At 44.2% G+C, this 27,440-nt stretch overlaps 1 protein-coding gene across 10 annotated transcripts in view; it reads right to left on the minus strand.

Moving 5' to 3' along the window:
- Positions 1–27,440, minus strand: part of SGCD (sarcoglycan delta) — a 492,080-nt gene that overhangs the window by 302,380 nt on the left and 162,260 nt on the right. The window contains exon 1 of one of the 10 annotated variants that reach the window (XM_064724700.1): positions 3,125–3,245. The exons of 8 other annotated variants lie outside the window; for them this stretch is intronic. The gene's annotated coding sequence lies outside the window, so the exon portion shown is untranslated. Of the gene's footprint in view, positions 1–2,629; positions 2,757–3,124; positions 3,246–27,440 lie in introns of those variants that run through there. One more of the 10 variants, XM_064724707.1, reaches the window with a different exon arrangement.

The raw sequence follows: 27,440 nt of genomic DNA on the forward strand, positions 1-27,440 counted from the left end.
ACTCAGGAAACATTTCACAGGGGGAAAGAACCATGGGCTGGTGCAAAATCCTCTGGGACTGTTGTAGGGCCAACAGGATTGAGAGATCTGGTGGTGGCCAGAGACAAATGGGCTCAGATTGTGACAATGTGTGTGAGCTTTCACACTGAAACACTTTCCACTCCAAGCACACCTAAGGAACTTGATGTAAACTGGTACGAGAGCCTGGGACTCACACAAACAAAATAAAAGCAGGAGCAGACAATGAAGAAAGTTAATTTTTCACCCAGAGAACTGCAGTGTTAGAAGATTGCCCTGGAGGATTTAATCAATGAAAGTGAATCTTGTATATTTTTCTCCAGTATTCCCAAAATAAGTCAATAAGATGCCAGAACTCTCTCAGTATAGAGCGACTATTTTCCAGTAAGCTTGAGTTAAAGTCTTTATCAAAAGAACTAAAGAAATGCATTATGATTTCAGAGAAGAATAGTAAGCAAAGAAACAGAAACAGCAGGATATCGTCACAAGGCACAATAGAAAAAATATTTTTACTTCTTTTATTTCTAAGGACGATTAGAAGCAAATAAAAACTACTCTAAACCAGACACTGCTGGTGCACAAAAATACCTGCAGCTACCCTGGCCTCTAAGAATAACAAAACATCTGAGAAATGCACACCACCATCAGGCACTACCTAAAGGCATTTCCAGATCCAGAACCTCCTCTCCCATGAGGAAAACACACAATTGTCCATCTGCTTCCTCACAAAACCTCCCCAAACATCCAAGCAACTCCTGCTAATAACCCATCACCCAAAGATCTGTGCAGGACTGCTGGGTCCATACACCACCCAAAATAAACAGCAGCAGACCACATTACATAACACACTTCTGTGTAATTATAAACCTGAATAAATGCCCCTGCCTGTGAAGGGCTGCACACCAGCTCTCTCTCTTGGTCAAACTGACCTGTAGGCAAGGCAGCTTTCTCAAGTCCCAAGTCAATTTACAATCCTCCCACCTGGAGCCTGGATAATCTGTTTCTCTGAGCCTTAAAAAAAACAAACAAAAAAACCCCAAAAAAACAAAAACCAAAAAACAAAAAAACCACCCACCACAAACAATAAAACCCACCTCCACAATTTCCCCCTTGCAATACTCAGTTTACATGCACAAATCAGAAGAGCTGTCACTTCAGTTTTAAAAGCTTTCAGCAAAATTAGCTATTCCAAGCTACCTACAAAGCAAAGAGGTGCAAAGTGTTGGAAGTTTCCAGAAGGCACAACAAGGATACAGTCAACATCCACAGTGCATTCCAACACAAGGATTTCAAGGACTTCAAGGGGCAAAGACAAAGGTAATTTTTCTGTGGCAAGAAGATTATTGCAACAGTTGTGCCTACGCTAATCAAAGGGTTTGGAAGCAAGGCTCACCCTCTGTATTGCTGAGAGGTGATGCTCTGAAAACAGCTTTTACTACAAGGAATCTTGTTTCAAAATAATGACCCTTATTTTTCCATTTATCAGTATAATTTCTTCCTCAAACTGGCATTCAAAAATATAGCCTTTCCTTGGGGGAGGAACAATACAAAAACATAGCTTGAAATACAGGAGTGGATTCTCAACAGAAATACATCAACACGAGGAGTCAATAAAATTATGTTAATTTATGCCAAATGAAACCTAACCAAGATTTCTCTCCTTCGAGATGAGGCTGGGACGATTACAGTCATTTACAGCAGATGCTAATCCTCATCACACGGGGCACAGGAGCTCGTTCCCATGCCCAAGGAATGTCACCCAGCAAACACATCTGTTAGCAGGAGGAGGACTCAGTTCAGCACACTGATGTAGCAACGTCACTGGCTGACCTATTCTGCCCAGCACACAATGGAGAGTTGTTCATTTTTCTTTTCAATGAAACGCTATGCAAGTGTTGATTTAATGGCTCATTCATCAACTCCTCTGAATATTAAGCAATTCATTTTGACTTAATTTGAACAATTCAATTGCACCCATCCTTTCTCCCCTTGAAAAATGTGAATTACTGCCCAGGGAGAAGCCGTTTAAAAGTTGACTTAACAGGAAGCACTTAGCTCCATAGTCTTATACCCTTTCATAGTCTGATCTATATTTATACCAGACTTTTTTCTTTTCCCATTACATATTATACATGAAATTCACAAACACTAAAGCATAGACACTTCAACAAACACTCTTAACACTGCAGACCAAAAGGCATCTTCTACATCAGCTACTCCTCAAGACCACCAGAAAACAAAGCGCATCACCAACAACCCTGAGAAATTCTCCAAAACACGGCGTAACGAGCCTCTCATTGAAAACCCCTTACTTTTCTTTGAAAGTTTGCATTACCGGATACATTTTCCCAACGAGGGCAACACACCGATCCATGCGGGAAGCACGGGAGCTTCGGTCTCACCTGTGAGCATCACCCAGCACCTCGGAGCCGGCATCCCGCGGGGCTCCCATCGCAGGGTCCCCACCGCCCCGCTCCGCACCGCGCTCAGCCCCGCGCCTCGGAGGCGGCTGCCGGGACCCGCCCGCGGCTCCGACCCCCGGCATTGGCTCCGAGACCCGCCCGGGCTGCGGAAACCCCTCCCGGCACCAAAGCAGCCGCGACCACCGCACCTGTTAGCGCCGCATCCCCCGCGGCTCCCGGCGCTTTTCCCCGATCCAGCCCGATCTGAGCCCGTTTTCTTTCACCTGCTGCTCGCAGGTGCCCAAGGCGCTCTCCGCAGCCCCCGGCACATGCCCGCTGTGAACACTCAGCCCGAGGGGCACTTGCAGAGTCGCTTCCCCACGGGAGCCTCGCCCCGCTCCGACACCGAGCATCCCCCGCAAAGCTCGGCCGAGCCTTGCAGAGGGCCGGGCAGCGTCCGCCCGCTGCCAAGAGACACTTTTCCCTCCGGGAATGCCAACACGGAGCCACCGCGCTGCGAGGGAGGGATGCGAGGGAGGGAAGCGAGGGAGAGATGAGTGGGAGCGATGTGAGGGAGGGAGGCGCGGGGAAGCCGGGGCGCGGGGAGCACCCCAAGGGCCGCGTCCCCCCGCGAAGGGCAGCGCCGGCCGGAGCCCGAAACTCCGCCAAGTCCGAGCGCGGGCCGGGCCCTCAGCAGCACTCACCGGGCCGGGGGCGGGCTCGGCCCCTCAGGAGATCATGCCGGCGGAGCGCGGGGCCGGCGGCGGAGCGGCTGCTCCGGCAGCGGGGGCGCGGCGCTGCTCGAGCCGCGGCGCAGCAGCCGCGCCGCCCCCGACACGCGGCCGCGGCGCCCCGGCCCGCGGGGGGGCGCGGAGAGGCGGGCCCGGCCCCGCTGCACCGCCCCGGCCCGGCCCGGCCCGGCCCGGCCGCGCCTCCGCCTGCCGCACCCGCGGCACCGGCACCGCGCGCCGGAGCGCCGCTGCCTCCTCAGGCTCTTCTTTTTATTCCTCCTTTCCTCCTCTCGCTTTTTATTCCTTTTCTTTTTTTTCATCCTGCTTTTTCTCCCTTTTCACCCCACTGTTCTTTCCTTTCCTCATTTCCCCCCTTCTCGCCATTTCCTCCCATTTTCCCATCGCTCTTTTTCCTGCCCCCTTTCCCTTTTTCAGCCACCTGCCCCATGTCCCCCCTGCTTTTCATACAATCACAGAGTCGTTCAGGTGTGAAAAGACCTTTACGATCAAGACCATCAATTCCAACCCTACCCCTCCGCTAAGCCGTGTCCCAAAGTACCACATCTGCTCATCACTGAAATACCTCCAGGGATGCTGGCCTTACTATTCCCAGGGCAATCTGTTCCCGTGCTTGACAATCCTATCCGTGAAGAATTTATTTCTTATATCCTATCAAACCTGCCCTTTCGGAGGTTGAGGCTGTTTTACTGCTTGTTCTTTGGGAGATGAGGCCAAAGCTCCATCTGGCTCCAGCCTCCTTTCAGGTAGTTGTAGAAATAGACAAGATCTCTTGTGAGCCTCCTTTTCTCCAGGTTATAACCCTCAGCTCCTCACAAGACTTGTGCTCTAAACCCTTCAACAGCTTCACTGCCTGACTATGGATACTGCTTTCTCCATTCCTCCTTTTTTTTAATTGATTTTTTTCCTGCTTCTCCTTTTATTTTCCCCCATCCCTCTCCCTGCCAAAGCCTTTTAGCAAAGCAGACGGTGCCCAGCAGCCAAGTGGCAGCAGGGGCTCGGCCACCCAGAGTGGTACAAAGGCTCCAGCAGCAGCACAGCTCCTTTTCCCTTGGAGCTCCATGTGTTGGAGAGGGAATCAGTGCAAATGGGGGTTTTTTGTACTCCAAAAAGTTGGTTGTTTTGCAACCATATGCAAATGCTTTGGGTCTAGCAGATGGCAATGAGTGCTTTCCTTCCACGTTTTACTCTGGAGCTCAGTATCAAGGTAGAATTTGCAGCAAGCTCAGCAGCTACTGACTAGTGGTCGCTAGGACAGGTTAAACTTGTGTTCAAGGAGAGCTTTACATCACATGGCCACTTGCTGCTGTTCTCTTCCCTTTATGGGCCTGGGACCCTCCCTTTCCTTAAAATTCCAATGAAGTGCCAGGTTTGGTTCATCTAAGGCCTGTAAAATCATTTCCCAGCTAAAGAACAGGGGCTCCACCATATAACCCCTACACCAGAGCCTCTACACATGCACACCTTCTACCTGTTGTACATTATATGCAAAATTCCTATTGTACATAATATGCAAAAAACCAAAAAAAGTCTTATCTTTTTTTAATCTTATCTCCAGATTAAAAAAAAATACTAAAGAAATACGACAGACCAAAAGAAAACAAAAGCACATCAGCAAACTGGCAAGTATCAAGCACTGTAAATTTTATCAAGTTAATCAAGCAACAAATTTGACCTATGGGTCTTCATTTTCTTTTCTGTTATTCTTTTAATTTTAGCACTTCCCATTTTAGTACTTCATAACTGGTGTTGTCTTTTGCTTGCACTGATTTGCAAGTGGATTCAGTTGGCCAGCAATGGCAGGGAATGCTAATTCCATTTAGTTACCGGAAAAAAGCAATAAAAAAAATATGTTTCCCTAAGGCCTCAGCCCACAGTGATGAAAAATCCAGACCAACAAACATATTTTTGTTAAAATCAGACTTACGTGTCCTGTCTTTTCCCACAGACAAATAAAAATAGGAAAACAGTCCACTAGGCAAAGTGAAATATAAATGATGGACCCTTCCCAGCTCCAGTAGTTTTATCCCAAATATATCCCCAAGCTGGGGGGACAGTGTGTACCCCAGAAGTGGGCAAGCCCTAATCACATTTCAGATGTGCCACACGCAGCCATAGCTAAGATTATTTAAAGTTATGGGGTCAGTGACAGCAGCAGCTGCTGCTCCTGACCTCAGGGGAATCACAGTCCTGGGTTAACACAAACTCTTGTCCCTCCATTTCTCACTGGGGCTTACTGGGGTGTGAGTGGTTCTTGGAGCTGCTGCAAAGGGTTCCCAGTGCTGGGCTGACCATTGGGCTGCAGGGCCAGAGGGAAATGCAGCACAGGCAAAGATAAAATAACTGCACCTCTTAGAGATTACTCTACTTATTTTCCCTGCCTTTGGAAAGGAACAGCTGCTACTCAGGTTTGCCAGCACCCAGAACTCAAAAACTGTGAGAGACTCAGAAATAGGATGATTGTCTGTAAAACAGTCTGATGTCGAGGGGAAGAAAAAAAAAAAAAGCTTCTTTTCATTTAGCCTGTGATTGCTAAGTCTGCAGAGATCCTTTTTTTCAAGCTTTTTCCTTGGTCCTTGAGGAGCAGAGATCCACTCTTTTTTTTCCCCTCTTTTTTCAAATGAATGCTGGGATTCTAACATAATCAACTAATTCCAGGAGCTGAGGCTTCAAGATAAAAAAGAAAAGTATACCATGTCACAAAGCTCACAATGCAATCTCATTGCATTGGCTTTGGCAGCGGTTCACTTGGCTCTGCAAATAATAAAGTGGGAGACTGAAATGACAAACAAACCAGAGATCCAAACCCAAGAACCACCAGGGAATGCTAAGCAGATGGCCAGCAAAAGACCAGCCCAAGGAAGTGCTCCAGTCCTTGCAGGAGGATTACAGACAGCAGCCACCGTGGTGGCCTCTTTCCGATGAGCTTCCCTGGCATCGTTTGCATCTTGATGTCCTTGTAAAGAATTAAGAGGAATAAACAAGCCAGAAAGACCTCTCAAATGCAAATCGTTTGTGCACACTCTCATAGCAAATAGGGACATCCAAGGGCAATGGAGAAACCATGGAAGGGTCAGAACCAACACGACATTTCTGTGGCATTTTGGGTGTTTATTGAGGTATCACCAAGATATCAGGTGTGTGCTTTCAGCATGCTCTTATTGAAATGTCTGCTCTGTTTCAGTATGCCATAATATTTTTTTTTCAAGAGAATTTATTTAAAAGAAGTTGCAAAATTGTGTCTGTGCTAACCAGGAGCTGGCACAATGGAAATTTTTGTTGGGATGCCCCATAAGTATGCAAATGTGAGCATATGAAATCTCATGTAGCATTTTATTTTCAGAATGAGAAAAAAAGCCCTAAATTATATTGTCTTTTGTCATATCCAGTTTGTTTAGTGGAGAAAAACACATCATCCTCAACTGTGGCCATTTGAACCAAGAAATGTAGTAGAATACCCTGCAGAGCTCCATCAAGACTGATCCTTTCTGCTTATCCTCATCAATACATTGGCTTTTTACTGGAGAATAAAACAGTTATTGTGGAACAGGTTTCAGACTGCCAACCCCAGCAGATTCTCTGAGCTGCCAAGTAGGATTTGTTTTTAGTCTATGCCCATCCCCAGCACTTAGCCAAGCTGACCTGTCCTCTTGTGTTTCTCAGCTTTCTTAAATTTTCACTCATCTTTCCAGTCTAAAAATGCAGTGTTTAACCCTACATGCTCTCCTCACAGAGATCAGAATTTTGAACTCTGGACTCAACAGGATAAGTTTTTCAAGGAGCGCTTGGAGCTAAATCCTACCCACCATATTTGTGGGTGTTGCCCCATTTCCTGGCAGTTTGAAGTAAGCAGGATTTCATCATTTGGGGATGACAGTGAATTCCAGCCCCTGGTGCAGGAATCCAGCACTCCCATCCTGCTCTCCCAGCCCGTCTGCTCACAGGCTGGTGCATCCCTGGAGCACAGCCAGGCAGCCAGAGAAATGCACTGAGTGAATAAGGTCTTCCTTCCCTATCAGCTAATAAAGATAATTACAAAGGCCAGTGTATATTCATTTGGGTTCAGTCCTTTTCCCACTCAAATTAATGCAGGTTTTGCCATTGATGCTGATTTTAGGAAAAGCTGGCCCAACATCAGGGAGCTAAAATTAGACGGTTTCTGCCATCTTCCCCATAGCAGCCAAGGGAGCTGCTGGGCTAGCCAGGAATCAGCACTGAGCCAAGGAACAGCCAGGTGTCCTGGGAATGGCTCTGCTGGGCTCCAACACCTGCTGCAGGAGGCAGTGAGACCCCACCGTGGTTCAGGTGCCACCTCACCCCACAGCACAGTGGGGTCACAGCCAGGCCCCAGCCATGCTCATCCCTCTGGATCTCATTTGCCAAAACCAGCACTGAATGAGGGCAGAGAAGGAGGCACACAGGGAAAATCCTTTTCCCCTGGGGGCTCGAAGTCAGGCATGGCAGCTGTTGGTGGGGATGCCCACACATGGTGACACCTGTGTGTGACACAAGCACTGTCCTCAGACCCTCCCTGTGCAAGGCTGTTGGATTTTCATCCCCTCTCCACAACACCAAAGTGGCTTGTTTTCAATATTGGCAGTGCCACTCGAAAAAGTCGGGAAATCCATCACAGCCCGTGAGGTTATTCTGGTGTAACGAGCAGCCCTTGTACCTCATTTTTCAGCAGTGCAGCTCAGCCCTTACAACTCCATTTCTGTGCTGCACAGAGGCAGTGGCTCAAAGCAAAGCTTGGGGGGCTTTTCTGCAGCCCAGCAGCTCAGGATCTCTGTGCACAGGTGCAAATGTGGATATGCACATGTAAATATAATAAACACACAGTTATCTTCTATAGATTTCCTCTGAAAAGCAGTATTTTTCTTTTGGCCAGCTCTCTACTCACAATATGCCTGAGCACAGAGACACACAGACATTTAGCAGCAAGGCTGAAAAAAATGAAAAACCTCCTCAGCCACACTCCCATGGAGCACCGGCAGCACACCCTGATTTGCACACACCTTGGAAATACAAACAGCTCCTCTCTTCTCAAATTCTGCTGCCACAATAACTTTGCAGACAACTTTGCTTACTGGACTTGTTTCATGGTGGGAGTAACTACCAGCAATAGCTCGCCTGCTCCTCGGAGCAGAGTCACATGCTGGGATTGCTCATATGCCATTCAGATTCTCTGACAACTGAGAGAGAGGGAAAAAGGGAGGGGAAAAAAGGCAACTGTTCTTAACTAACAGAGACACATTCCTCTGTTGCCTCTGCCTCCACTGCAATGTTTTTACACTGATTTCTAACTGGTCAATCCCCACCCTGTTTCTATAAACACAGAAGACAGCTGTTCATAACTCTAAACTCCCTGCCAAGGCAAGCTTCACAGAGGAGGGGAAAAAAAAAAAAAAAAAAGAAGAAGGAATAGCAGATTAAACAGATCAGCTCTGATTCTTACCTTCAGAAGCAGACTTTGTTCAAAGCCCACAAATACTTTTACTTTGCTGTAAGTCTGAGCTATTTTTAGGTTCCCTCTGGGATGCCATATAGGGAGAGCAGCCCCCTCCCTATCATTACTAATCTGCTGAACATAACAGCAGGACACCTGCTGCTGGTGAGTCATGTTCTGTGTGCAGCTAATGGTATATATATAGGCAAAACATAAAGACAATTGCTTATTTCCCTACCTACCCCATGTGTTGTTTGTTGCTCTAAGCAAATCAAATCATTGCTATGAAGACACTGTAAAGAAGACAAATACACAGGAAATTTCATGTTCAGTTTCAGACCAGAAGCTCTACAAGTGCACAGCAGGATGATGCCTGTTTGTGTTTGGGGTGTGTATACCTGTGTGTGTACATGTCTGTGCACTGTTGCACGTGCACTGAGTTATTGTGCTTTTAGAAGCTCCTGCCCTGGTACATGCAAACTGCTGTTTTCACTGAAATCAGGAATGGAAATTCAATTATTCCAATTCAAAAGCTCTCTTACTTCCTCAGAGCAAGAGAGAATGAGCAGGGAAAAGGGGCATATGTAGGGAAAACTCAAGTTTCTGACCTGCCAGTGTGGAGAAACCTATTGTCACAGACATATTTTAAGAGAAATGCTTTTGCTAGGATTTTTTCTCCTGAGAAGCTGAGAGGCCTCAGAAATTAAATGTAAACAATAATAATCTGCTGCTGTGGAATGCAACAGTTGCATCTGTGATTGGTTTCATGTGGTTGTTTTTAATTGATGGCCAATCACAGTCAGCTGGCTCGGACTCTGGTCAGTCACAAGATTTTATTATCATTCCTTTCCATCCCTTTCCTTGCTAGCCTTCTGATGAAGTCCTTTCTTCCAGTATAGTTTTAATATATCATTTTCTTTTAATATAATATATATCATAAAATAATAAATCAGCCTTATGAAACATGGAGTTAAGCTTCTCATCTCTTCCTGGTCTCGTCCTGGGACCCCTGAGAACACAACCACAACCCACCACTTGTTCCTGATAGAAGCTCTCAGATAGAGAAGCAGCTTTGTGGCTGTTAAACATCAGCTCTGATCCCCTTTGTTGGCTTCACAGCCTTTGCTTGCAGTGACAAACAGATCTGCAGGACAGCCCTGCTCTGCGCTGGGAGCCTGATTTAGCTCTGGCCCTCAAGCCATGCATTTCACTGTTATGGGCTTCACTTCTAAACTTTTGAGAGCTGCAATAAAGTGCTGCTAGGTTGGGCTTTGTGATCTCTGGAAGATCTCTCTTTTATTCCTTCCTCCCCTCTCTCTGTCCTGTGTTATTATTTTCAAAATGTGAACTTTTTGTTGTTCCTGTCTTTGGAGAAAGCTCTGTCCTAATCTCCTGCCCTGGGCAATACTTCTATTTGTGGTGGATACACACCATTCATAACCTCAACTCACCCTACTGTCCTTAAATTTTACGGCATTGTCTTATTAAAAACAATTCTAAAATGTCCACTGATCACTGGAAATAGGATGAACACTTATAGAAGGTGTTGCAATACCTCACAATAACTTGAATAACTTGAATAAATCACATCCAGGATCAGCATGAAGCATTGCAAGCCATACCCTGACTGACACAACCACATAAACTTGTATCTTCCCTCCCAAAGTATCCAATGAAAAACTTCCTGTAGGTTTGTAAAACATACCGCAGGAGAATGGTTTTAAAATACATACAGAGAAGACATCTCTGTTCCTACAGAACTGTGTAGATTTTCAAACACATTTCTTTAGGACCTTGTTTCCCCCTGCCCCATCTCCTTCTCCTGTTGAACTGGGTGAGGGATGATAGAAATTAAAAAACTCTCCAAGTCTGTCAAGTTACCCTTATCCAAGAGGGGCTGGACTAGGCAGCAACAAATGGCCAAATTTTACTTCTTTGAGCAGTGTAGGAACATATGCTGCATAAAATCCCTCAAAAGATGAATGAAGATACTAAAACATTGCATTTATATACGTTTTAGTCTCTCTAAATAGACTTCAGATCTATCTTTCAAGCTCAGTAATTTAAAATAACCTCTGGCAGATCAACATCTTGCCACTTAAAAATGACCATCAATCAAATGCTGAATGTTTGGGGAAAGACAACGTGCCCCAAATACCAACCCTGAGTCCTCTCCACCAAATAAAAGTATAAAGGAAACAAGGCATGGGTCCTCTCCTTTCTGTATCCAGCTGCTTCTCTGGGCTCTGCTGTAGCAGAAGCAGCAGATCTGAGGCAGCAGACCCTGCAGCATTCCCCTTTTCCTCAGGGCTGTGTCCATGACCCAGGGCTGTGTGATCCTCTATCCTCCCCTAGTGCCCAGAGCACGCTGAGGGTACTGAGCAGCTGAGCCTTCAGCGCTGCTGCATCCCAGCACCAGCAGCTGATCTGGCTCTGTGCTTCTGGCTCTGCCCTCTCTGGTGCCAAAAACCAACCAAACCCCCCCTTCTCATTTGCCTTCATCTCAGGAGACAGAGGCAGCCAGCTGCAGTGGGGAATGAGGGACTGAGTGATGGTGAGCTCTCCCCTGCCATTTCTCCTACAACAGCCTGAGAGTGCCATCCACATATCAACCAACACAGCACCTTCATCTGTCTGCTAAACAGAAAAGTAGAAGCATAAGGGGGAAGAAAAAACAAAAACCCAAACCCCTCGGCATGTCTGCCCTGAATCCCAATTGGAAAAGAGTTGTTTGCTTTAATTCTAAATGTATTTAGAATGTGGAGCATATAATTCCAAAGGATGTTTTGTATTTACAGCGTGTCTGTCTGGTTATACTGCTGCAGTGTAATTGTTTTCCTGCTGAGAATTATAGCAGGGAAGTTACTCTGGGTACAATTACAGCTCTTTATAGTTCTGCTTTGGAATTTAGAGGCTTCTGTGCACCACTCCCTCCTCCCTGCTTAGAGGCACTGGCCTTGGAGCACCTGGTGACACTGCCAGTGACGTGACATGGGGATGCATTTGGGGTTTATTGCTAGAAATGGCTAAATCACTGCAGGAATGGAACAAGGGGAAATCTGTAACAAATCCCCTATGCTGAGGCTGGAGCTGGGTCAATCCCAGACAAAACTTTTCTCTGACTCTGCCAGGGGAGGAGAAAAGGCAGCAATTCCTGCCTGGCAGGGATTTGGGAGTGATGGCACTGCAGCATTTGTATCCAAAAGTCTGATGGTTTATTTGGGTTTTTTTGTCCTGTTTTTGTTTGTTTGCTTGTTTGTTTTGTTTTTCTTTTTTATTGTGGGGGGTTTTTTTGTTTGTTTGTCAGTTTTGGGTGGGGGTTTTTGAGGTATTTGGTTTGGTTTGGTTTGTTTTTTGTTTGTTTTTGGCTTTGTTTTTTGGTTTGGGTTTTTTGGGGGGCATAAAAAGCAGTTATATTCAGGGTGGGTAAGAGCTGAAGAGCAGGGAGATATTCCCTCCTGAGATCAGGCCCAGCACCAGGTCAGCTTGAATATCTGGCACAGAGGCTTGCAGCATGGGTAAAATACAGACACAGCTGGGCCAAGCTGTGGTGAGTTCATTCACTGCTTCCTGATGGGAAATACTTCCTGGCACATTTCATAACTGTAGTTGTTCCTTTTTGCCTCCAAATCTTTAAGGCTTGATGCTGGAATCAGGTTTGCACCATCTTCCATCAAACCCTTGCCTGTTGCTGCTGATGCTCCTGAGCAGAGAGCAGAGCCACCCAAGACAGCCTCAATATTAATTCAGCACAGACCATGTGGATGGCAGTGGAGCAATTCCAGCACCTGAGGAATCCTGGCAAGCCTCTGCAGGGCAGGGCAGAGCACTCTGGGGCAGCCTTGTTGCTCTCCTGCCCAGATGGTGCAGCTGCAGGAACAAATGTCCTCCTTTGCGGAGCAGCACCGTTTGTTTCGGAACAAAATGTCAATGAGCTTTCCAGATTAAAACATTAAAAATGTATGAAGAACAACTGTCACACAAGGAAGCTAATAACAGTGGGAGAGCTTTTCCTTTTGAGACTGGGGCAGGCTGCTTTAATATCACTGTGTTCATCCCCTGTTAGAGTGTCAACGAGTTCAACATCAGGAACACTCATTAGATCTTCCTTTGACCTTATAACAGACCAGTGTGTTTTACTCAGCTATTTCTAATCAAACAGAGCTATAAGTCCCCAAAAAATCACTAGTGGAGAATAGCAGCAAGTCTTACTCTGGAGCCATCAAAAAGCAAAGAATTCTCTTCTTTTGTTCTCTTGATTATGTGCTCTAATGACTAAAATCACTTCCCAGTGAAAATAAAACAAACCCCAAAACACTGTCACCAACCCCACACCTCATTTAATTATATCTGTTTTAGCTTTCAGAGATGGGCTCTTCTTTTATTTTTCTCTCCTTTTAGGACAGAGTTATTTTCTTCCCAGAATAGACTCAAAAAAAAAAAACCCAGACCATTTTTTGGTCTATGAAACACACTGAACCTTTCATTCCTCCTACTGTAAAGCATTTCATCATACCCTCAAATAATTTGAGCCTTTCTTTCCTACCCACTTTCCAACTTTTTCATTTCCTTACAAAGTTTTGACTCAATACTTTGCTACTTGAGACCTGGCTTTAGCGGCGCTGCAATAAAAGTTAAAACCACCTCTTTTCCTGTTGTTTAGTACCCCCTTGTTTATATATTTAAAGGCCACATAAATTCCCTTTGTCAGGCCATCGCAGCAGGATCGATGAGCAGAGGATTCTTGGATCATGCTCCCTTCATCCCATGAGCTCTCCCCGTGCTCCAGCCTGCAGGGCTGTGCCCTTGCACAGACCAACATGGGCCTGATGGGCTCCTCATCCCCTTTACAAAAAATTCACCTTCCCCAGTGCCAGCCTCCTTTCCTCTTCACTGCCTACCATTTGCAAAAATTTTTCATTTTGTGTTTTGCTGCAGACCGTTGATACAAACAACAGAGAGCTTTGTTACTTAACCCTAAAGTGCCCCAGAAACCACAGGTCCATTTAGTCTTGATTCCCCATCAACAGCTACCCATTGAGCTCTGCCAGGCACTTCGTTATCCATTTAATGCATATTCTAATGGTACTGAATGGTGCTAATGTTTAATCAGCACGCCATTCACTGCCAAGTCAAACACCTCACAAAGTCTAAATGTGCTAAATTTGCACGATCATTTTTGTCTACCAGACTTGTAATATAATCAGAGAGTAAAAATTAGGTCTCTTTGATAAAGTTTGCCACAAAACCGTGTTGTTTAGACTACTTACTAATTTACTTTTGCATCAGCTTCTGAATTATTTAACACAAAATGATTGCGAACTAACCAGCCTTGAGTCGTTGGAAATGCTTCCTCATAACAACCTTCTTTTGGAAATCAATACAGACACATTTCATACCACCCTGTGGGCATTAACTCAGTCACAAAGCAACTCTTTGCTTCCAGGGAGACAAGAGTGAATTTTCTCCCTTTTGGAAGGTTTCACAGGTAATTTCATCTTTGATAGGACCAGATGCCTGACCCAGGACACAGCATCCAGTTCCTTTTACACCTTCACATGTGACCTGCTTTAAAAGCCTCACTGGTACTTGTCAGGCAATCAGACAAACAAACCCAAAAATCTCCAATATAAATTTCTTTGCAAAATCTCAGAAACAGCTTTACCAGAATGGAACAACTGTGACTTGGGGCATTTGTGCAGGGGTCTGCCAGCACACAGCCACTGCTGCACAGCAGCTTCTGATTTAGGGCCCCAGATAAATCTGCTCTTTTAACTACATTGGTACAAAGCTAGAGCTGTAATTTTATGGACTGAAGGGTGATCATATATAGGAAGGGAGTCAGCTGCCAAGAGGATTTTTATGCTGGTTTCTGTCTAAGGTCCATTCACAAAGGCAAAAATTTCTTTGTACCGAAATTCACCTTTGGACCAAAATCCAGCCCAGGTTATTTAAGGAGCCTAAAGATATCTGAGAGCCTCATTCCCCTTGCCCATTCCATACCCTGCTCCTTTAAGCCAGTTCATTTTGTCCTGCTGGAACCACTGTTGCCTACCTCATCAAATACAAGAAAAACTCAAGGAATTCAGTGGAGAGCTGTGAGTTTTGTACATAAAGACATGACGGCGTCTCCGTGCTCCTGCTGTTATTCAGAAATCATGCAAAATGAAGCTGAGGCAGTGAGCAAAGTACAAACCTGAAGCCTTTATACCTCCTGAGCATAGCTCATTTGCTCTGCTGTCAGTAACTCAAAGCCCCAATGAAAAGAGATGGGGGAAAAAAGAAAGACATAAAAGAAAAGGAGTAATTATATGCAAGTCACTAGACTTATCACTTAGCTTTTGGCAAAATATTGACTCCTGAATGATCTTTGTCAAATCTCATAAAAAACAGCCTCCAGGTGATGAATCTTGCCACAGGCATTAAATGGGGTGCTGCTGGAAAAGGAAGAGGAGGAAAAAAGAAAAGAAGGCTTAATTTTAATTATGTAAACTACCTGTGTCAGTATTTGGTCACAGCTCTCACAATTTGGAAAAGCAGGATGCTCGAGGGCTTGATTTTTGCTCATTTTAAATATTCATGGTATTTAAAACATCTCCTGAGCTGGGCTTGGTGGACTGATTGGGCTGAAGCAGCCCTGGCAGCCTGGGCTGCAGCACAGGCAGCACCTCAGGATGTTCAGCCAAAAACACAGATCAGAGCAGAAAACTTACACTGAAGGCTCTGCTGGGACCCCTTGGAAGGCTCTGCTGAGAGCCTTATTGATTTCAGGAGGGAGATGGATGAATGTGCAGCATGTCTGTATCAGCAATCCAGGAATTTTAGACTGGTTTTGCATGCTGACATTTCACTGTGACTTGGGTTTTTGTAAGGCTTAACCCAACTATTGAAGTCAGGAAGGACAGCACTACAAACAAGGGCTAAGCAGTGGGGAGGAAGAAGAAGGAAGTATTTCTTATCTACAGCAATGATCTATGATTTCCAGACAGTACAGCAGGATAAAGAATAGTCTAATGGATAAAGAATTAATTTGAGACCAGGAGAAACAGGTCTGTCCCAGTCTTGGACCTGCCAAATAGAGACATAAAATAAAAAAAGTGCTAAAGTGCTCCCTGCCCAGGTGTGGTCAGCAGGGTGGTCCATGCCACAGTCCACGGAATCCTCAAAGAGCCTCATTTAAAATCCCAAGGAATAAATCAGTACTATTTATAGAAACCTGGATTTTTTTCATCATTAAAACAGTGCCATAAGCAATGCTGAGACATTCCACACACAGTCTGCCATTTCCAGTTTCCCTCTAATCACTTATCAACATTAATTCAACATTAACTTAGGACCCAGTTTCTTTACCCTACTCATGCTGGCATCAGGCAATCCACCCATAGTCTCTCCCTCAGACTCCTTTTTTTGGAAGTGATTTTTAAAAATCACTTAAAATGATTTAAGAATACTCCTAAATGTCAGCTGCAGGCAGGAGAAGACTGTTATTGGTCTGGGTTTAGAGAGAATTTTTGGCTCAGTTTCTTCTTCCTACCCTGCTCATCACTGATGTATTTTTAAATGAATCCTAAAATACACACCAGGAAACTCTATTAAATAAAAATCATGAATGGCATGCAGACTGTGCTATTACTGTGCATAAGAAGATAACAAGACTCGAGAGACTGCCCTTTACATTCTGCTGCTCTTGCTAACTGCAGATCTGGCCTAGCAAATGCACATGTTCCATGAAGGAGTGCCACAAACCCCAAACAGTATGCCTGGAAAGAGGCTGGAGGAATAAGAGATTGCAGAGATAATGGGGATGCCATGAGCTGCATCTCCCTCAATTAACGGAGTGATTGGACATGCACAATCAGAGATCCCGAGCGCGTCGTTTGTGGGTTATCAGTGATATCAGACATCAGATGGAGCAGCCTAGACTGCCCCTGCCAACAAACTGGAGGAAAGAATTAGAATTCTGAAAGCTTTTTAAAGCCAGACTCTCACCTCAAGACACAATAAAAGAGAAGCTTTTAGATCATTCCTGGCAGAGGAGTTGGAAAGCTGCCATGCTCAGACAGAGTAACTATGGTAATCCATATCAGGTTGTAGAAATCATCTTTAGCATACAGTCCTTTAAGCCCTCCAAGAAGCTTTCTTCCTAATCTGCTTAAAAATAAAAAATAAAGGGTGTTTCAAGGTCAGGCAGCACCAAAAATGGGCTCAATGACACTGAAGGGGAAGCAGGTCGAGGGTACATGTCCCTGAGCACCAACCACTGTCTCTGCAGGGAGAACCAAGAGGCAGGAGCTGAGTGGGAGATGGATATCCCTGTCCTGAGCTCTGCACTGCCATGTGAGCTTCATCATCCATCTCTGCAGAGAAGACTGCACAATTAGGATGCACTGCTGAAAGCCAAAGCTTAATTGCTTTGATGCTTAGGTGATTGAGAGCTGAATGCATTAGTACGTCAAAATTACTGAGCACAAAGGCCTTGATTCTGTTCTATTCTGTGCCCATGGAAGTGATGCCTTGAGTTCTCCTTCGTGGGCACTTGAGGATCACCAGAGCTTTACATGGGCAGGCTCAGCCCTCAGTGCTACTTCAATTCTATTTGAATATTTGGGATCGCAGTGGGAGTGGTCTGGAGCAATTTGATTCTATTGTTCGCTCAGGCAGAATTAGGAGCATAGAAAATCTAATTCCATTATTTTAAAATTAGTTCAAAATTAAACTACTTAAATACCCATGTTAGGTTAGGCCAGACTTTAGCTCTGCTTCCCCCTGTTGTGTGTGTGCAGGGCCTACACCATCATCCATCCAATCCCCTGAGTATTCCACAAGTGTTTGGGGGATCCCTGCCCCTCTCAGAACACCCTTGAAATTAAAGGCAAATAAATATTGTTTGGAGCTGGGCCCAAAAACGATTAAGAACAGCAAATGTGGCACAGGGGTGCTTGAGGGAAAAGACAACATAGGATCAATAGAAAGTATTGCAGAGAAATCCCATAAGGAAGACACGTCAGACCTCCCCGAGCCTTCATTGCTTTGCTCTGCTGCCTGCTGAGGCAGACACCAGCTTTCCCTGCTTGCAAAGATGGCAACATCTCTGATGAGTCCAACACAATGTCAAAACTGAAAACTGTTCCGCATCAATCTCATGCTAAAGGGCCAAAATCTCGGAGATCAATCTCAGAGATAAGGCGTCTATCACTGAATGCTTGTTCACACACACTCCTATTTTTTCTTGGTTTTTTTTTTTTTTTTCTTTTTGCTATTTCAGCTGACAGGGGCTGTTTTCTCCTTGCCTTACATGCAAAATGATTGTACTTACACGCACAGAGCAGCTGAATGCTTATCTGGCTGGTTCATATGAATACAATACAGCACAAACATCTGTGTTTTAGCAGAAAAAATAAATAGATACCATAAAAAGCACAACATGCAGGCAAAACCCTCAACAATAATAGATACAGCTTTGGAGATGATTTGAAGATGAGGGCTAATATCTCAGTGTCTCTTGTTTTGTGTTCTAAGGACAAGATGCTGAATTGCTGTGATTTTAGTAGCCCATAACTTAATTTTATTATGTTTGATGTAACAGGGCTAGGAATATTTCTGAGGTGTGTGCGAAACATTATACTTATTATACATTAAGATGGTTTTAGCTCTATTACTTGTCTGTAATTTGATTTTAGACTTTAGATCATTCTCCTGAACTGTCAGGCACAGAAGCTGGGGGAATCTCTAAACTGCAATTTAGAAAGGAAAAAAGCAATTATGTGCAATCAGAGTCTGCAAGAAGTGGATCTTTTTATGGGACTGCAGAGCTACAGGCAAAGGACACTCAGTTAAGTCCTGAAAAGGCTAAAGCAGCACACAACATACAGTAGGGGACAATAACCTGAAGCTCAAGATGTGCACAATATAATTTTTTCCTGCTATTTTTAATTTCTGCTACAATCTCAGACCGTTTTTGAGCCCACCATTCCAGTTCCTCATGCTGTGTCCCTGCTTCCTGGGAGGCAGTGGAGAACAAGGGGTGTTGGGCTGAGCTGCCATGTGGGACAGAGCAATGCCAGTCTGTGCTGAGGATGCCCTGGGAGAGGGCTTCCCACTCCACTGCACTGCCCACTGTGGCCTCTTTTCCTTGGGGTACAAAACAGAGAGTGAAACCATTTCACACTGGTATTTGCAAATATTGAATTTCCACGTGCAAAGTGGTGCCAAGCTTTGGGTGCTTTGCCTTTCGTTTTTTTTTTGTCTTCTCTCTGGACATAGCTATTGACACAGGAAGAAGTAGGATGTGCAATAACTCAATAAAAAAAGACCTAATAAATCTAGTTCATAAATTAAGGCTGCAATGAAGGCAGAGCATTGCTCTTCACCATGTGCACAGCTCCCTGCTCGCCTGCCTGGGATTTTGTTTAGGGAGAATATTCCCAACCAGTCACCCTATGTGCATATGCTAATTTTAAGACACTGAACTATATCTTTAGAGGAGGTGTTGGCATTTATGTACCTTTATATTTAGTAAATATTCCTAAGGATTATTTACTAAATTCAAAACACTTTTTTTTTTTTCCCCACAGAGAGAAACTGTCTAGACAGACCACAATGAACTTCAAGATTTGTGGATGGAAGAAAGAAAACTTATAGCTCTCTTTTGGCAGGTGAACCCAGCAATGATGAATGATACACCCTCTTGCCTGTATGACAAGTGCTGTTTTATTGAGGGCAGCCTAACAAGACTTTCACATTGCTCTCATTAGTTCTTCAGAGCACCTTGCCCTTGTTTGAATGTGAAATGGCCACACAGATGCTGCTGAATCACAGGGGGGGTTTTGCACATGCTTCTGTCTATAAAAGCAAGGCAGAAGTGCCATTTTCATTGGTTGGTGTTCTTTGCTACTCTTTACCTCAACCCACCTTTGTCTTCCCCTTGCCATATACCAAGACACCTCAACAGCAGCAGCAGGAGATGATGCCTGGTCTGAAAGCTGCTGGAAGCTGTGCCAGCAGCAGGAAAGAGGCAAAACAGAGATGGTGATTAATATAGAAAATATAGAAAATAGAGCTGTGAGGGTGGGACAGCACTGCCATATGCTGCAGCCATTGATACTGCTCAACACATCCAGGGCCTGCTGACAGCAAGCCACACTTCCCACAGGAGAGAATGAATAGAGCACCTTCCTGTTAGTGAATGCTGCATGTTTTAATCATCTGAACTTTCTTTAGCACCCACACTGGTGGGACATGCTGGTTTGGGCAGCTCTGCTGGTTGCTGATCCCTTCAGGAAGATCTGTGCATGGTCTCCATCTATTCCTTGCTGGGCCTGGGAGCACTTTGGGCCACGGCTGTTCAACAGAGCAGTGCCTGGCTGCCCAAAATCTTCCCAGAGCCACCTCCAGCTCAGTCTCTATGCCAATCCCTGAGGAGGAGGGCAGCACAGGCAGGAGTGCAGCCATATGGGATCCCCCTGCAAGCAGGTGGGTACAAACACATCCACTGCTCTCTCAAGCAGGGTCTGGCACACAGCCCCACAGAAAAAAAAAAAGGCAGGGATTAAAAGCATGAATGAGACTTTATGGGTGTCTGCTGTTGGGTATGGCTCCTTCAGCTGTGATGGAAGGAGCCTGTGCTTTGGGAATGAGATACAGGAGTTGATGCAGACGCTTCTTCTGTGCACATTTTCCACCTGGAAAATGTCTGTGAAGACACGGTCTGCTGCACCGTGTGGCTGGCACAGGAGGGAGAAACAGATGGAGACAGCCTCTAAAACCTTTTGTTCTCCATAGCTAATAACCTGGAGCTCCTCTGATATCTGGTATGTGTAGGTTGGCTTCACCTCCATGTGCCTGCTCTTCAGAGGAACACCAGCTACACTCATCAGTTGGCTGATACAGGAATGTGTGACTGTTTTACCAAGAAAAGTAGATAAGCTCCTAAAACCCTCGTGTCCTTTACAAACTGCTGTTTACAGCAGATCTGTCATGAACATCAGTAACTCACCAAGCCATTGTAGCACAATATGACATTTTAGTGCCAGCAAAACTGGGACTAAAACCAGACATGTTTTGACACAAGTTTAGAAATTAGGAAAACCTTTTTTTCTTTCCTTTTTTTTTTTTTTTCCAAAAAACCTCTCAACACGTTGAGCTGTTCTAGTGGAAGACTGCAGTGCTTTTGAACAATTATTTTTCAGCACATCAACTCATGCTCAAAATATAGCACTGGGCTTATTTGGATTTTAAAATTCTGAAATTATTATTTTCCCCATGAAAGAGATGTCCATTTCAGGCTAGCTAAACAACAATACAATACTGCTGCTGGAAGAAATTTCCTTCCTGACTCCTGCAGAGCTTGCTGTACACTTTGAAATACCTGCTTTTATTATCCTTTTATTACCTTTAATTTACCATGCAAAGCTACAAATAAGAGTGACCATAAAATTATCCATCCCTTGTTGAAATGCAGCTGGAATACACACCCTCCTTTGACAATGGATTCCAGAGGGGACTTCACACTGTGTGAAGAATCACACTCTTACTGCACTCCATGAAAAGCTGGTGACACTGAGTGACAGGAGGCAAGCAGAGCATCTTCACAGCTCTGAAATTTACCCTTCAACAAATGGAACACAAGTCTTTAGCTCCAACAAAGTCCTTCTCTAGTTCTAGAGCCCTTGGCTCATGGCAGTGAGACTTAGGCACCCAAACAAAATGTAAAAAGTTTTACCTTTCACCATTAAGAGTTGCCATGGAAAACCAATGTTGTTCATTCATCCTGCACCTCAAAATTTCCTGTTCTTAAGTCATCTGCTTCTCTATGACTTAGAGGGAATACAGATTTTTCTTGGGACATCAGGACTCAAGGGAATTACCTGTAGTTAAACATCTGATTAATGGCTCATTAAGAATCAGCAACAGTGTTTATTCAGTCCCTGTCTGAGTGTGGTTTTGCAATTATGTGCTTTTGAGACTGCAGGTGTGTGAAATATTCATAACCCAAATGGAAATATGATGGAAGTGCAGCTTACACTTATTCAAGGGCTAACTCTTCTGGATTATAAATATGAAACAGAAAATAGCAATTATTACTCTGCCCAGGAACTACCCAGACCCTCACTAGATGCTTTACAAACATATTAGGCACTGAATTTCTGTCTCAAATAATTTCTGCTAAGTGACAAAGCCTTCTATCCCCTTCATCCACACTGCAATTAGACATGAGGCTTTCTGTTAAAGGCAAAATTCATCATGGGATTGCTCTTGTAGTAACCACTGTACCCTGAAGGGTCTGTGCTTTTCTGGGGGCACATTAGGAGAAGAGAGAGGAGAAAGAGGGACTGGCAGCCCTTGGCTTGGTCTGCCATTTAGTTTGTGGCCATCTATTAAAATTACTGTAGTGGAGCTTTAATTCTGCTTAATGGTGAATTATTCATGGCACTCATCCCTTACCTGGCCCCAGGAGGATGGAGGGTGTTGGTTTTTCTCTCAGTTATCCCATCCCTGTAAAAACTAGGAAAACCAACAGTAGGGTTTGGACACTCAGTCCTACACGCGATGCTCCTGAGCTGCCACAATCATTGGGCAGCAGCAACAGGGTACCAGTAATTCTAAAATATTAAGTATTTTTAAATATGCAACCATGATGTTCTGGTTTCGAAGATGAAACAAGGACTGGAGAGCAGGAGGAGGGATGAGAGATTGGTACCTGAGCAAATACTGAGACTCAAGAAGAGTTTCCCCATTGACCTCAGGTGGGGAGAAGCTCCTTCTAAAACAGTTCACTTCTCTTCACTGCAGCTGCTGCTCTAAGCATCAAGCCTTCTCCAAAGCTGCTTCCCCTTTCTAATTTATTTTATGCTGTTGTTTTTTTAAAAAGGTCGTTTCAGAATTCCTCTGGGTCCCATACACACCGTGCTACCACCTTGCAGAGGCTCTCAGTGGTACCGTACAACCACATATTAGTCACAGGAGAACAGGAATGGATAGCCAGGCAGAAGCAAATCTAAAAGCAGTGAACCATCAAATGTGAGGAAGCTGACAGATGAAGGACTGTGCAGAGTTCCTAAATCCAAAGAGCATTTCTAAAAGGGCACTTGTTTTTTTTTTTTTTCAGGAGAAGTATTTCTAATAGTCTCTCTCCACTGCAAAAGGGAAGGACTTATCTACCTGCCATCACTGATTGCCTGGTCTAAAGTGCTTTGCATCAGCCTCAAAGAACACAGTGGAGTGCTTCCAGATGGTGGCAGGCAGCAGGCAGGATGGCCAGGGCCATGGTTGAGGCAGCAGGCAGGATGGCCAAGGTGTCTGCTCCTCCCCTGTAGCCATGATATTTTCTGAAAAATCCCTTCCTTAGGATTTTTTCTCCTGAGAAGCTGAGAGGCCTCAGAAACAAAATGTAGACAATGAATATCTGCTGCTGTGGAATGCAACAGGTGTATCTTTGATTGATTTCATGTGGTTGTTTCTAATTAATGGCCAATCACAGTGAGCTGGCTTGGACTCTCTGTCCAAGACACAAGCTTTTGTTTTGATTCCTTCTTTTTCTATTCTTAGCCAGCCTTCTGATGAAATCCTTTCTTCTATGCTTTTAGTACAGTTTTAATGTAATATATATCATAAAATAATAAATCAAGCCTTCTGAAACATGGAGTCAGATCCTTGTCTCTCCCCTCATCCTCAGGCCCCTGTGAACACGGTCACAGCCCCTGCTGCAGGTCTGGGCAGGCTGCAGGCACAGCCTGGCCCTGGGGGCTCCTGCTTCTTCTCTGCCCTGCCTTCTCTTCCCCAGGGTGAGCAAACACACAAATGGGCTTCCTTCTTCAGGAGTTCCCTGACAGACACACTGTGAATGGTCCCTACAGCATGGGGTGAGCTCTAGAGGGGACAGAAGAACCTCCAGGCATGACTGTACCAAGGAACCGACCACTTTGGGCTGAACGCTGCTATGAGCTCTAGAAAGATACCCAAACCCATTTGAAAATGTATTTAATGTTGGGAATTCCATCATGGCAAGCAGTTCATTATTAAAACCATTTGCCTTTTTTTCTATTCTGAGTGTTTATTTCTCCAGTTTCTGCTCTCAGATCATGCCATGATGTTCTCTGTGACATCCAAGGGTCCTCTGTGTTAGTGCTTGTAAAACACTTCCCAACTCCTCTCAAAAAAACTAATGAACTGAACTCTTATCCTACAAGCCAGGACTTCTAGGACAAACAGCATTCTGGTGATTTTTCTTTTTCAGAACCACTTTTAAATCTGTGACATTAGCGTGGCAGAAACGGTCTGCCGTTATTTCTCTGTATCGTGGCAATATCTGCATGAGCTCATTCTTCTCCAGTTCACACATTCAAGGTTCCTATTTAATTTTTCAGCCACTGCAGGCAGCTCACATTGAGGTGTTTATCATTTCAAAAACACAGTCACCTCAGCCAGTCAGCATGACCTATTTTCCTGGTTCCTGAACCTCATATTTTTTGTCTTGTTCCAAGGACTCTGGTTGTTCATTAGATGCAGATCACTCTGAAGAACTGATTTATTATTTACTAATTTGCTGATTTTTCTGTCATCTGTGATTTTTGTCTTAGAATTTGGATATTTTCTTCTAGATCATCGATAATGATACTCTATGACACTGAACCAAAAATAGATTGCTGGGCAACTGAAGAGAAGCAGCTACACTGAATGTGAGTTCCCTGCTCCAAGTTATTAAAATACCTGTAAAAGTGAAAGCCATCTTGAACATGCATTTAAAAAACTTCTGGAGATCCTCCAAAATAAAGAAAGAGAGACTTGTACAACATTGCCAAAAGAAACAAAGCTTAAATCTGTTGTGATTTGTTGTTTTGGGGTTTTTGTTGTTGTTTTTGGGGGATTTTTGTGCTGTTGTTTTTTGTTGTTTTTTTCTTAACAGCCTTTCTTCATGAGAAAATACTTTTTAACTAAGTCGGGGCTTTTAAGTTCTGAAGGATAAGGACATAACAGGAAAAACATCCCATTATTGTCCTGTTAACTCTTTCCTACTGCTGCCATAAATGCAGCATGTCAAGGAGAAAATTTTCCTTTTTAAAATGTCTTTCATCCTTTCAAGTTTGAGGATAGCCACTGTTTACTCTCAGCTGTCATTTCTAGCAAAATAAAGGAGAAAGTCTGGCAAAAAAAAAATCCCCTCCCAGCCTTCCATCTTTTTCTCTGTTTGAAGCTATATGCTTGATAAGTTCTAGCAATATGAAGCTTCAAAAATCCATTTCCTTTAAGTTTGAACTAGAATAGTTTCCTATTATAATTTGAATACTGGTCAGGCTTTTCAATCTACTGCAGGAAGGCATTCAAGGATGTGCCAAATGTTAAATGTTAGAATTATTTATTGTAGTATTGTCAGCACTTTTTTTTTTTTTTCAAAAGAGATCCATACAGAATAGTCCCCAGCCCAGAGGGCTGTGACGAAGCAGCAGCCTGAAAGTGGCTTTAGGGCACCAAGTTATTGGCAAAAATATCAAGTAACCTGCAATTCTTAACTCTCCTTGCACTATGAATGCCTTCTGCCACCTGGGATGTTTGTCATGTACTTCTAGGAAAGACAAGCTTGGAAAGAACTTCAGAAGAAAATAAGGCTGAGAGAAGGATGTGTTCACACATTTGCTGGTGTTTTATCTTTGCAGGGCCCAAAAGAAGGCACAGAGAACCAAGCTGTGGAGAGTCTCAGGGAAGGCACATATTAACTTCAGGTATGCACATGTTTCCAGATAAATCAGGGTTCCTGGTGGCTTCTCTGGCTCTCTTTACCACAGGGACTGGAGTTGCTCAGCCATTTGCAGTTCTCTTGTTGGCAAACAGCGTCTTAATGCACAAGATCTTTCTAAGACTGATACAGAGAAGGTCATAAGCTTTTTCCTGAGCTCTGTGATTAATAGTATCCAAGGCTTTAAAAATATATAGGAAGAAACAATAATTGTCAAGGTTTAGGTGTATGTCTAGTGAATTCATTGCTTCCTTTAGGAGACAATTTGCCATACCTCTGATGGAGTAAGGCAGTCTTGTAAACAAAAGAAACTCTAATGAATATAACAGGGAGAGAATGAGGCTTTTGTCCCCATTGTCACATAAAATATCTCCCTCTCCCCTTCAGTGCAGGAATACTTATCAATACTATGTTTGAATCCCACCTAATAATAGCAGAAAATAGAATAATTTTGCAGAACTAAGACCAGTTTCTAAAAGCAGGAGAGGTTCAGTCTGAGCATCATTAAAATGAGAGTCCAGTTCTCAGTCTCCAGCCTGTGATCCCCAGGGCAGGGACAACACTGCCCTCAGTGTCATCCCTGAGTTGCTGAAGGCTTGTCCACTCCAAGGTCAAGGAATTCTGTCCCTGGGAAGCCCTTCTCCATTTCTTTCACCTAAAAACCTTCTCCAGGAATCTGAGGTCTCGTCATTGTCAAACACACAGAGCAGACCTGCCCTTCATTTCAAGGTTTCAAGCCAAAAAAACCACAACCAGTGCTCTAATTAGCAGCTCTGCTGACTTTTTCTGGACTGCAAAGGATTGAGGAGTCACAGCCAATCTTTGATTTAAAATCAAGATAGTTACAGCCTGGTCTTCCTTTGAGAAGCAGTGATTTCTGCACTCCGGGACTCATTAGGGAGGAAGCTTCTAACACCACACATATACTTTATTAAAAGGCTGAACATTTTAATAGATGAGATGTTCCACCCAGGTGCTCCATTCCACCCCTTCTTCTCTCTCCATGCCCACCAGAGATCTGTGGGGATGGGGCAGCTGCAGCATTTCCCTGGATCATCCAAGGGAACTTTATGCAGGAAAAAACCCACGCTGCAGTCAAGGTTACTTTGCTGGTTATATAAGGGCTTGAGGTGGGGATTTTTTTGGACTCCTCTGTTACCAAGGCTTTTCAAAAATCCACAATAGGCCAAATTTAGCCCAAGCCTCCAGTGAGTGCCCTGCAGCAAGTGTGAGAGCAATTAAGCAGCACTATTCCCCAAGCTGTCTTCTCCTCAATTATGTCGGCAAACAAAGAGGCGTGCCTGGGTAAGACCCTCTCTATTAAACAAACCAGCCCTATTTTATTCTCACTTTGATCAAGGCAATGAAGTCAGCAGGGAACAGGGAAGGCAGAGCAGCATGTTCTGTCTTGGACTTCTGAAGTTTACAAATAAAATTAAAAAAAGAGAGAGCTAGAGAAAGAAAATAATTATGATAATTGGAAACTCAACCCATCCTTAGTGTGGAGCACCAGGTACACCAGGCAGGACAGTGGGGCCTCAGGTTCCTGGCACTGGGAATTGGGCAGCCATTATAGTTAACTTAATGAAAAACAAGGAGAAATTTCCACTGAGAGTCTATCTTTCAAAATCCTACCTTTTCCAAAGGATCTCATAACAGGATGTTTTGTATCTGTTTCTGATGTGGCAAGAGAGACCCTTAAATGCTGTGCCTCCACCTAATCTCTGAAGAAAGTAAATAAAAGCCAAGGAATTATGACTGAACTATGCTATTCTTTTATTGGTATAAAGTCTAGTTAGTCTGCTGGATACAAGAATGTATTCTATGAACTAATCAGTAACTGCCACATCCTTCGGGTTAGGTTTTTTAAATTGGGCTTATTTGGGTGAAGATTTCTGACTGAGCTGAGACAATTTTTGATTGTGCTAAGACAGAATGAATTCTGCCCCACATCACAGACCCCCCATCACCTCTGCAGTCTCTGCTGGAAAAGCCAGCTTTGCATTTCTCAGCTAATGAAACATTCATCAGTGTCCGGGCAGGGAGAGTTACTATCAAACTCTCCCTACTGAGAGGTAAAGTGCATCCCAGTG

Source organism: Zonotrichia leucophrys, chromosome 13 (assembly GCF_028769735.1).
Source record: "Zonotrichia leucophrys gambelii isolate GWCS_2022_RI chromosome 13, RI_Zleu_2.0, whole genome shotgun sequence".
NCBI classification, from domain to species: domain Eukaryota; kingdom Metazoa; phylum Chordata; class Aves; order Passeriformes; family Passerellidae; genus Zonotrichia; species Zonotrichia leucophrys.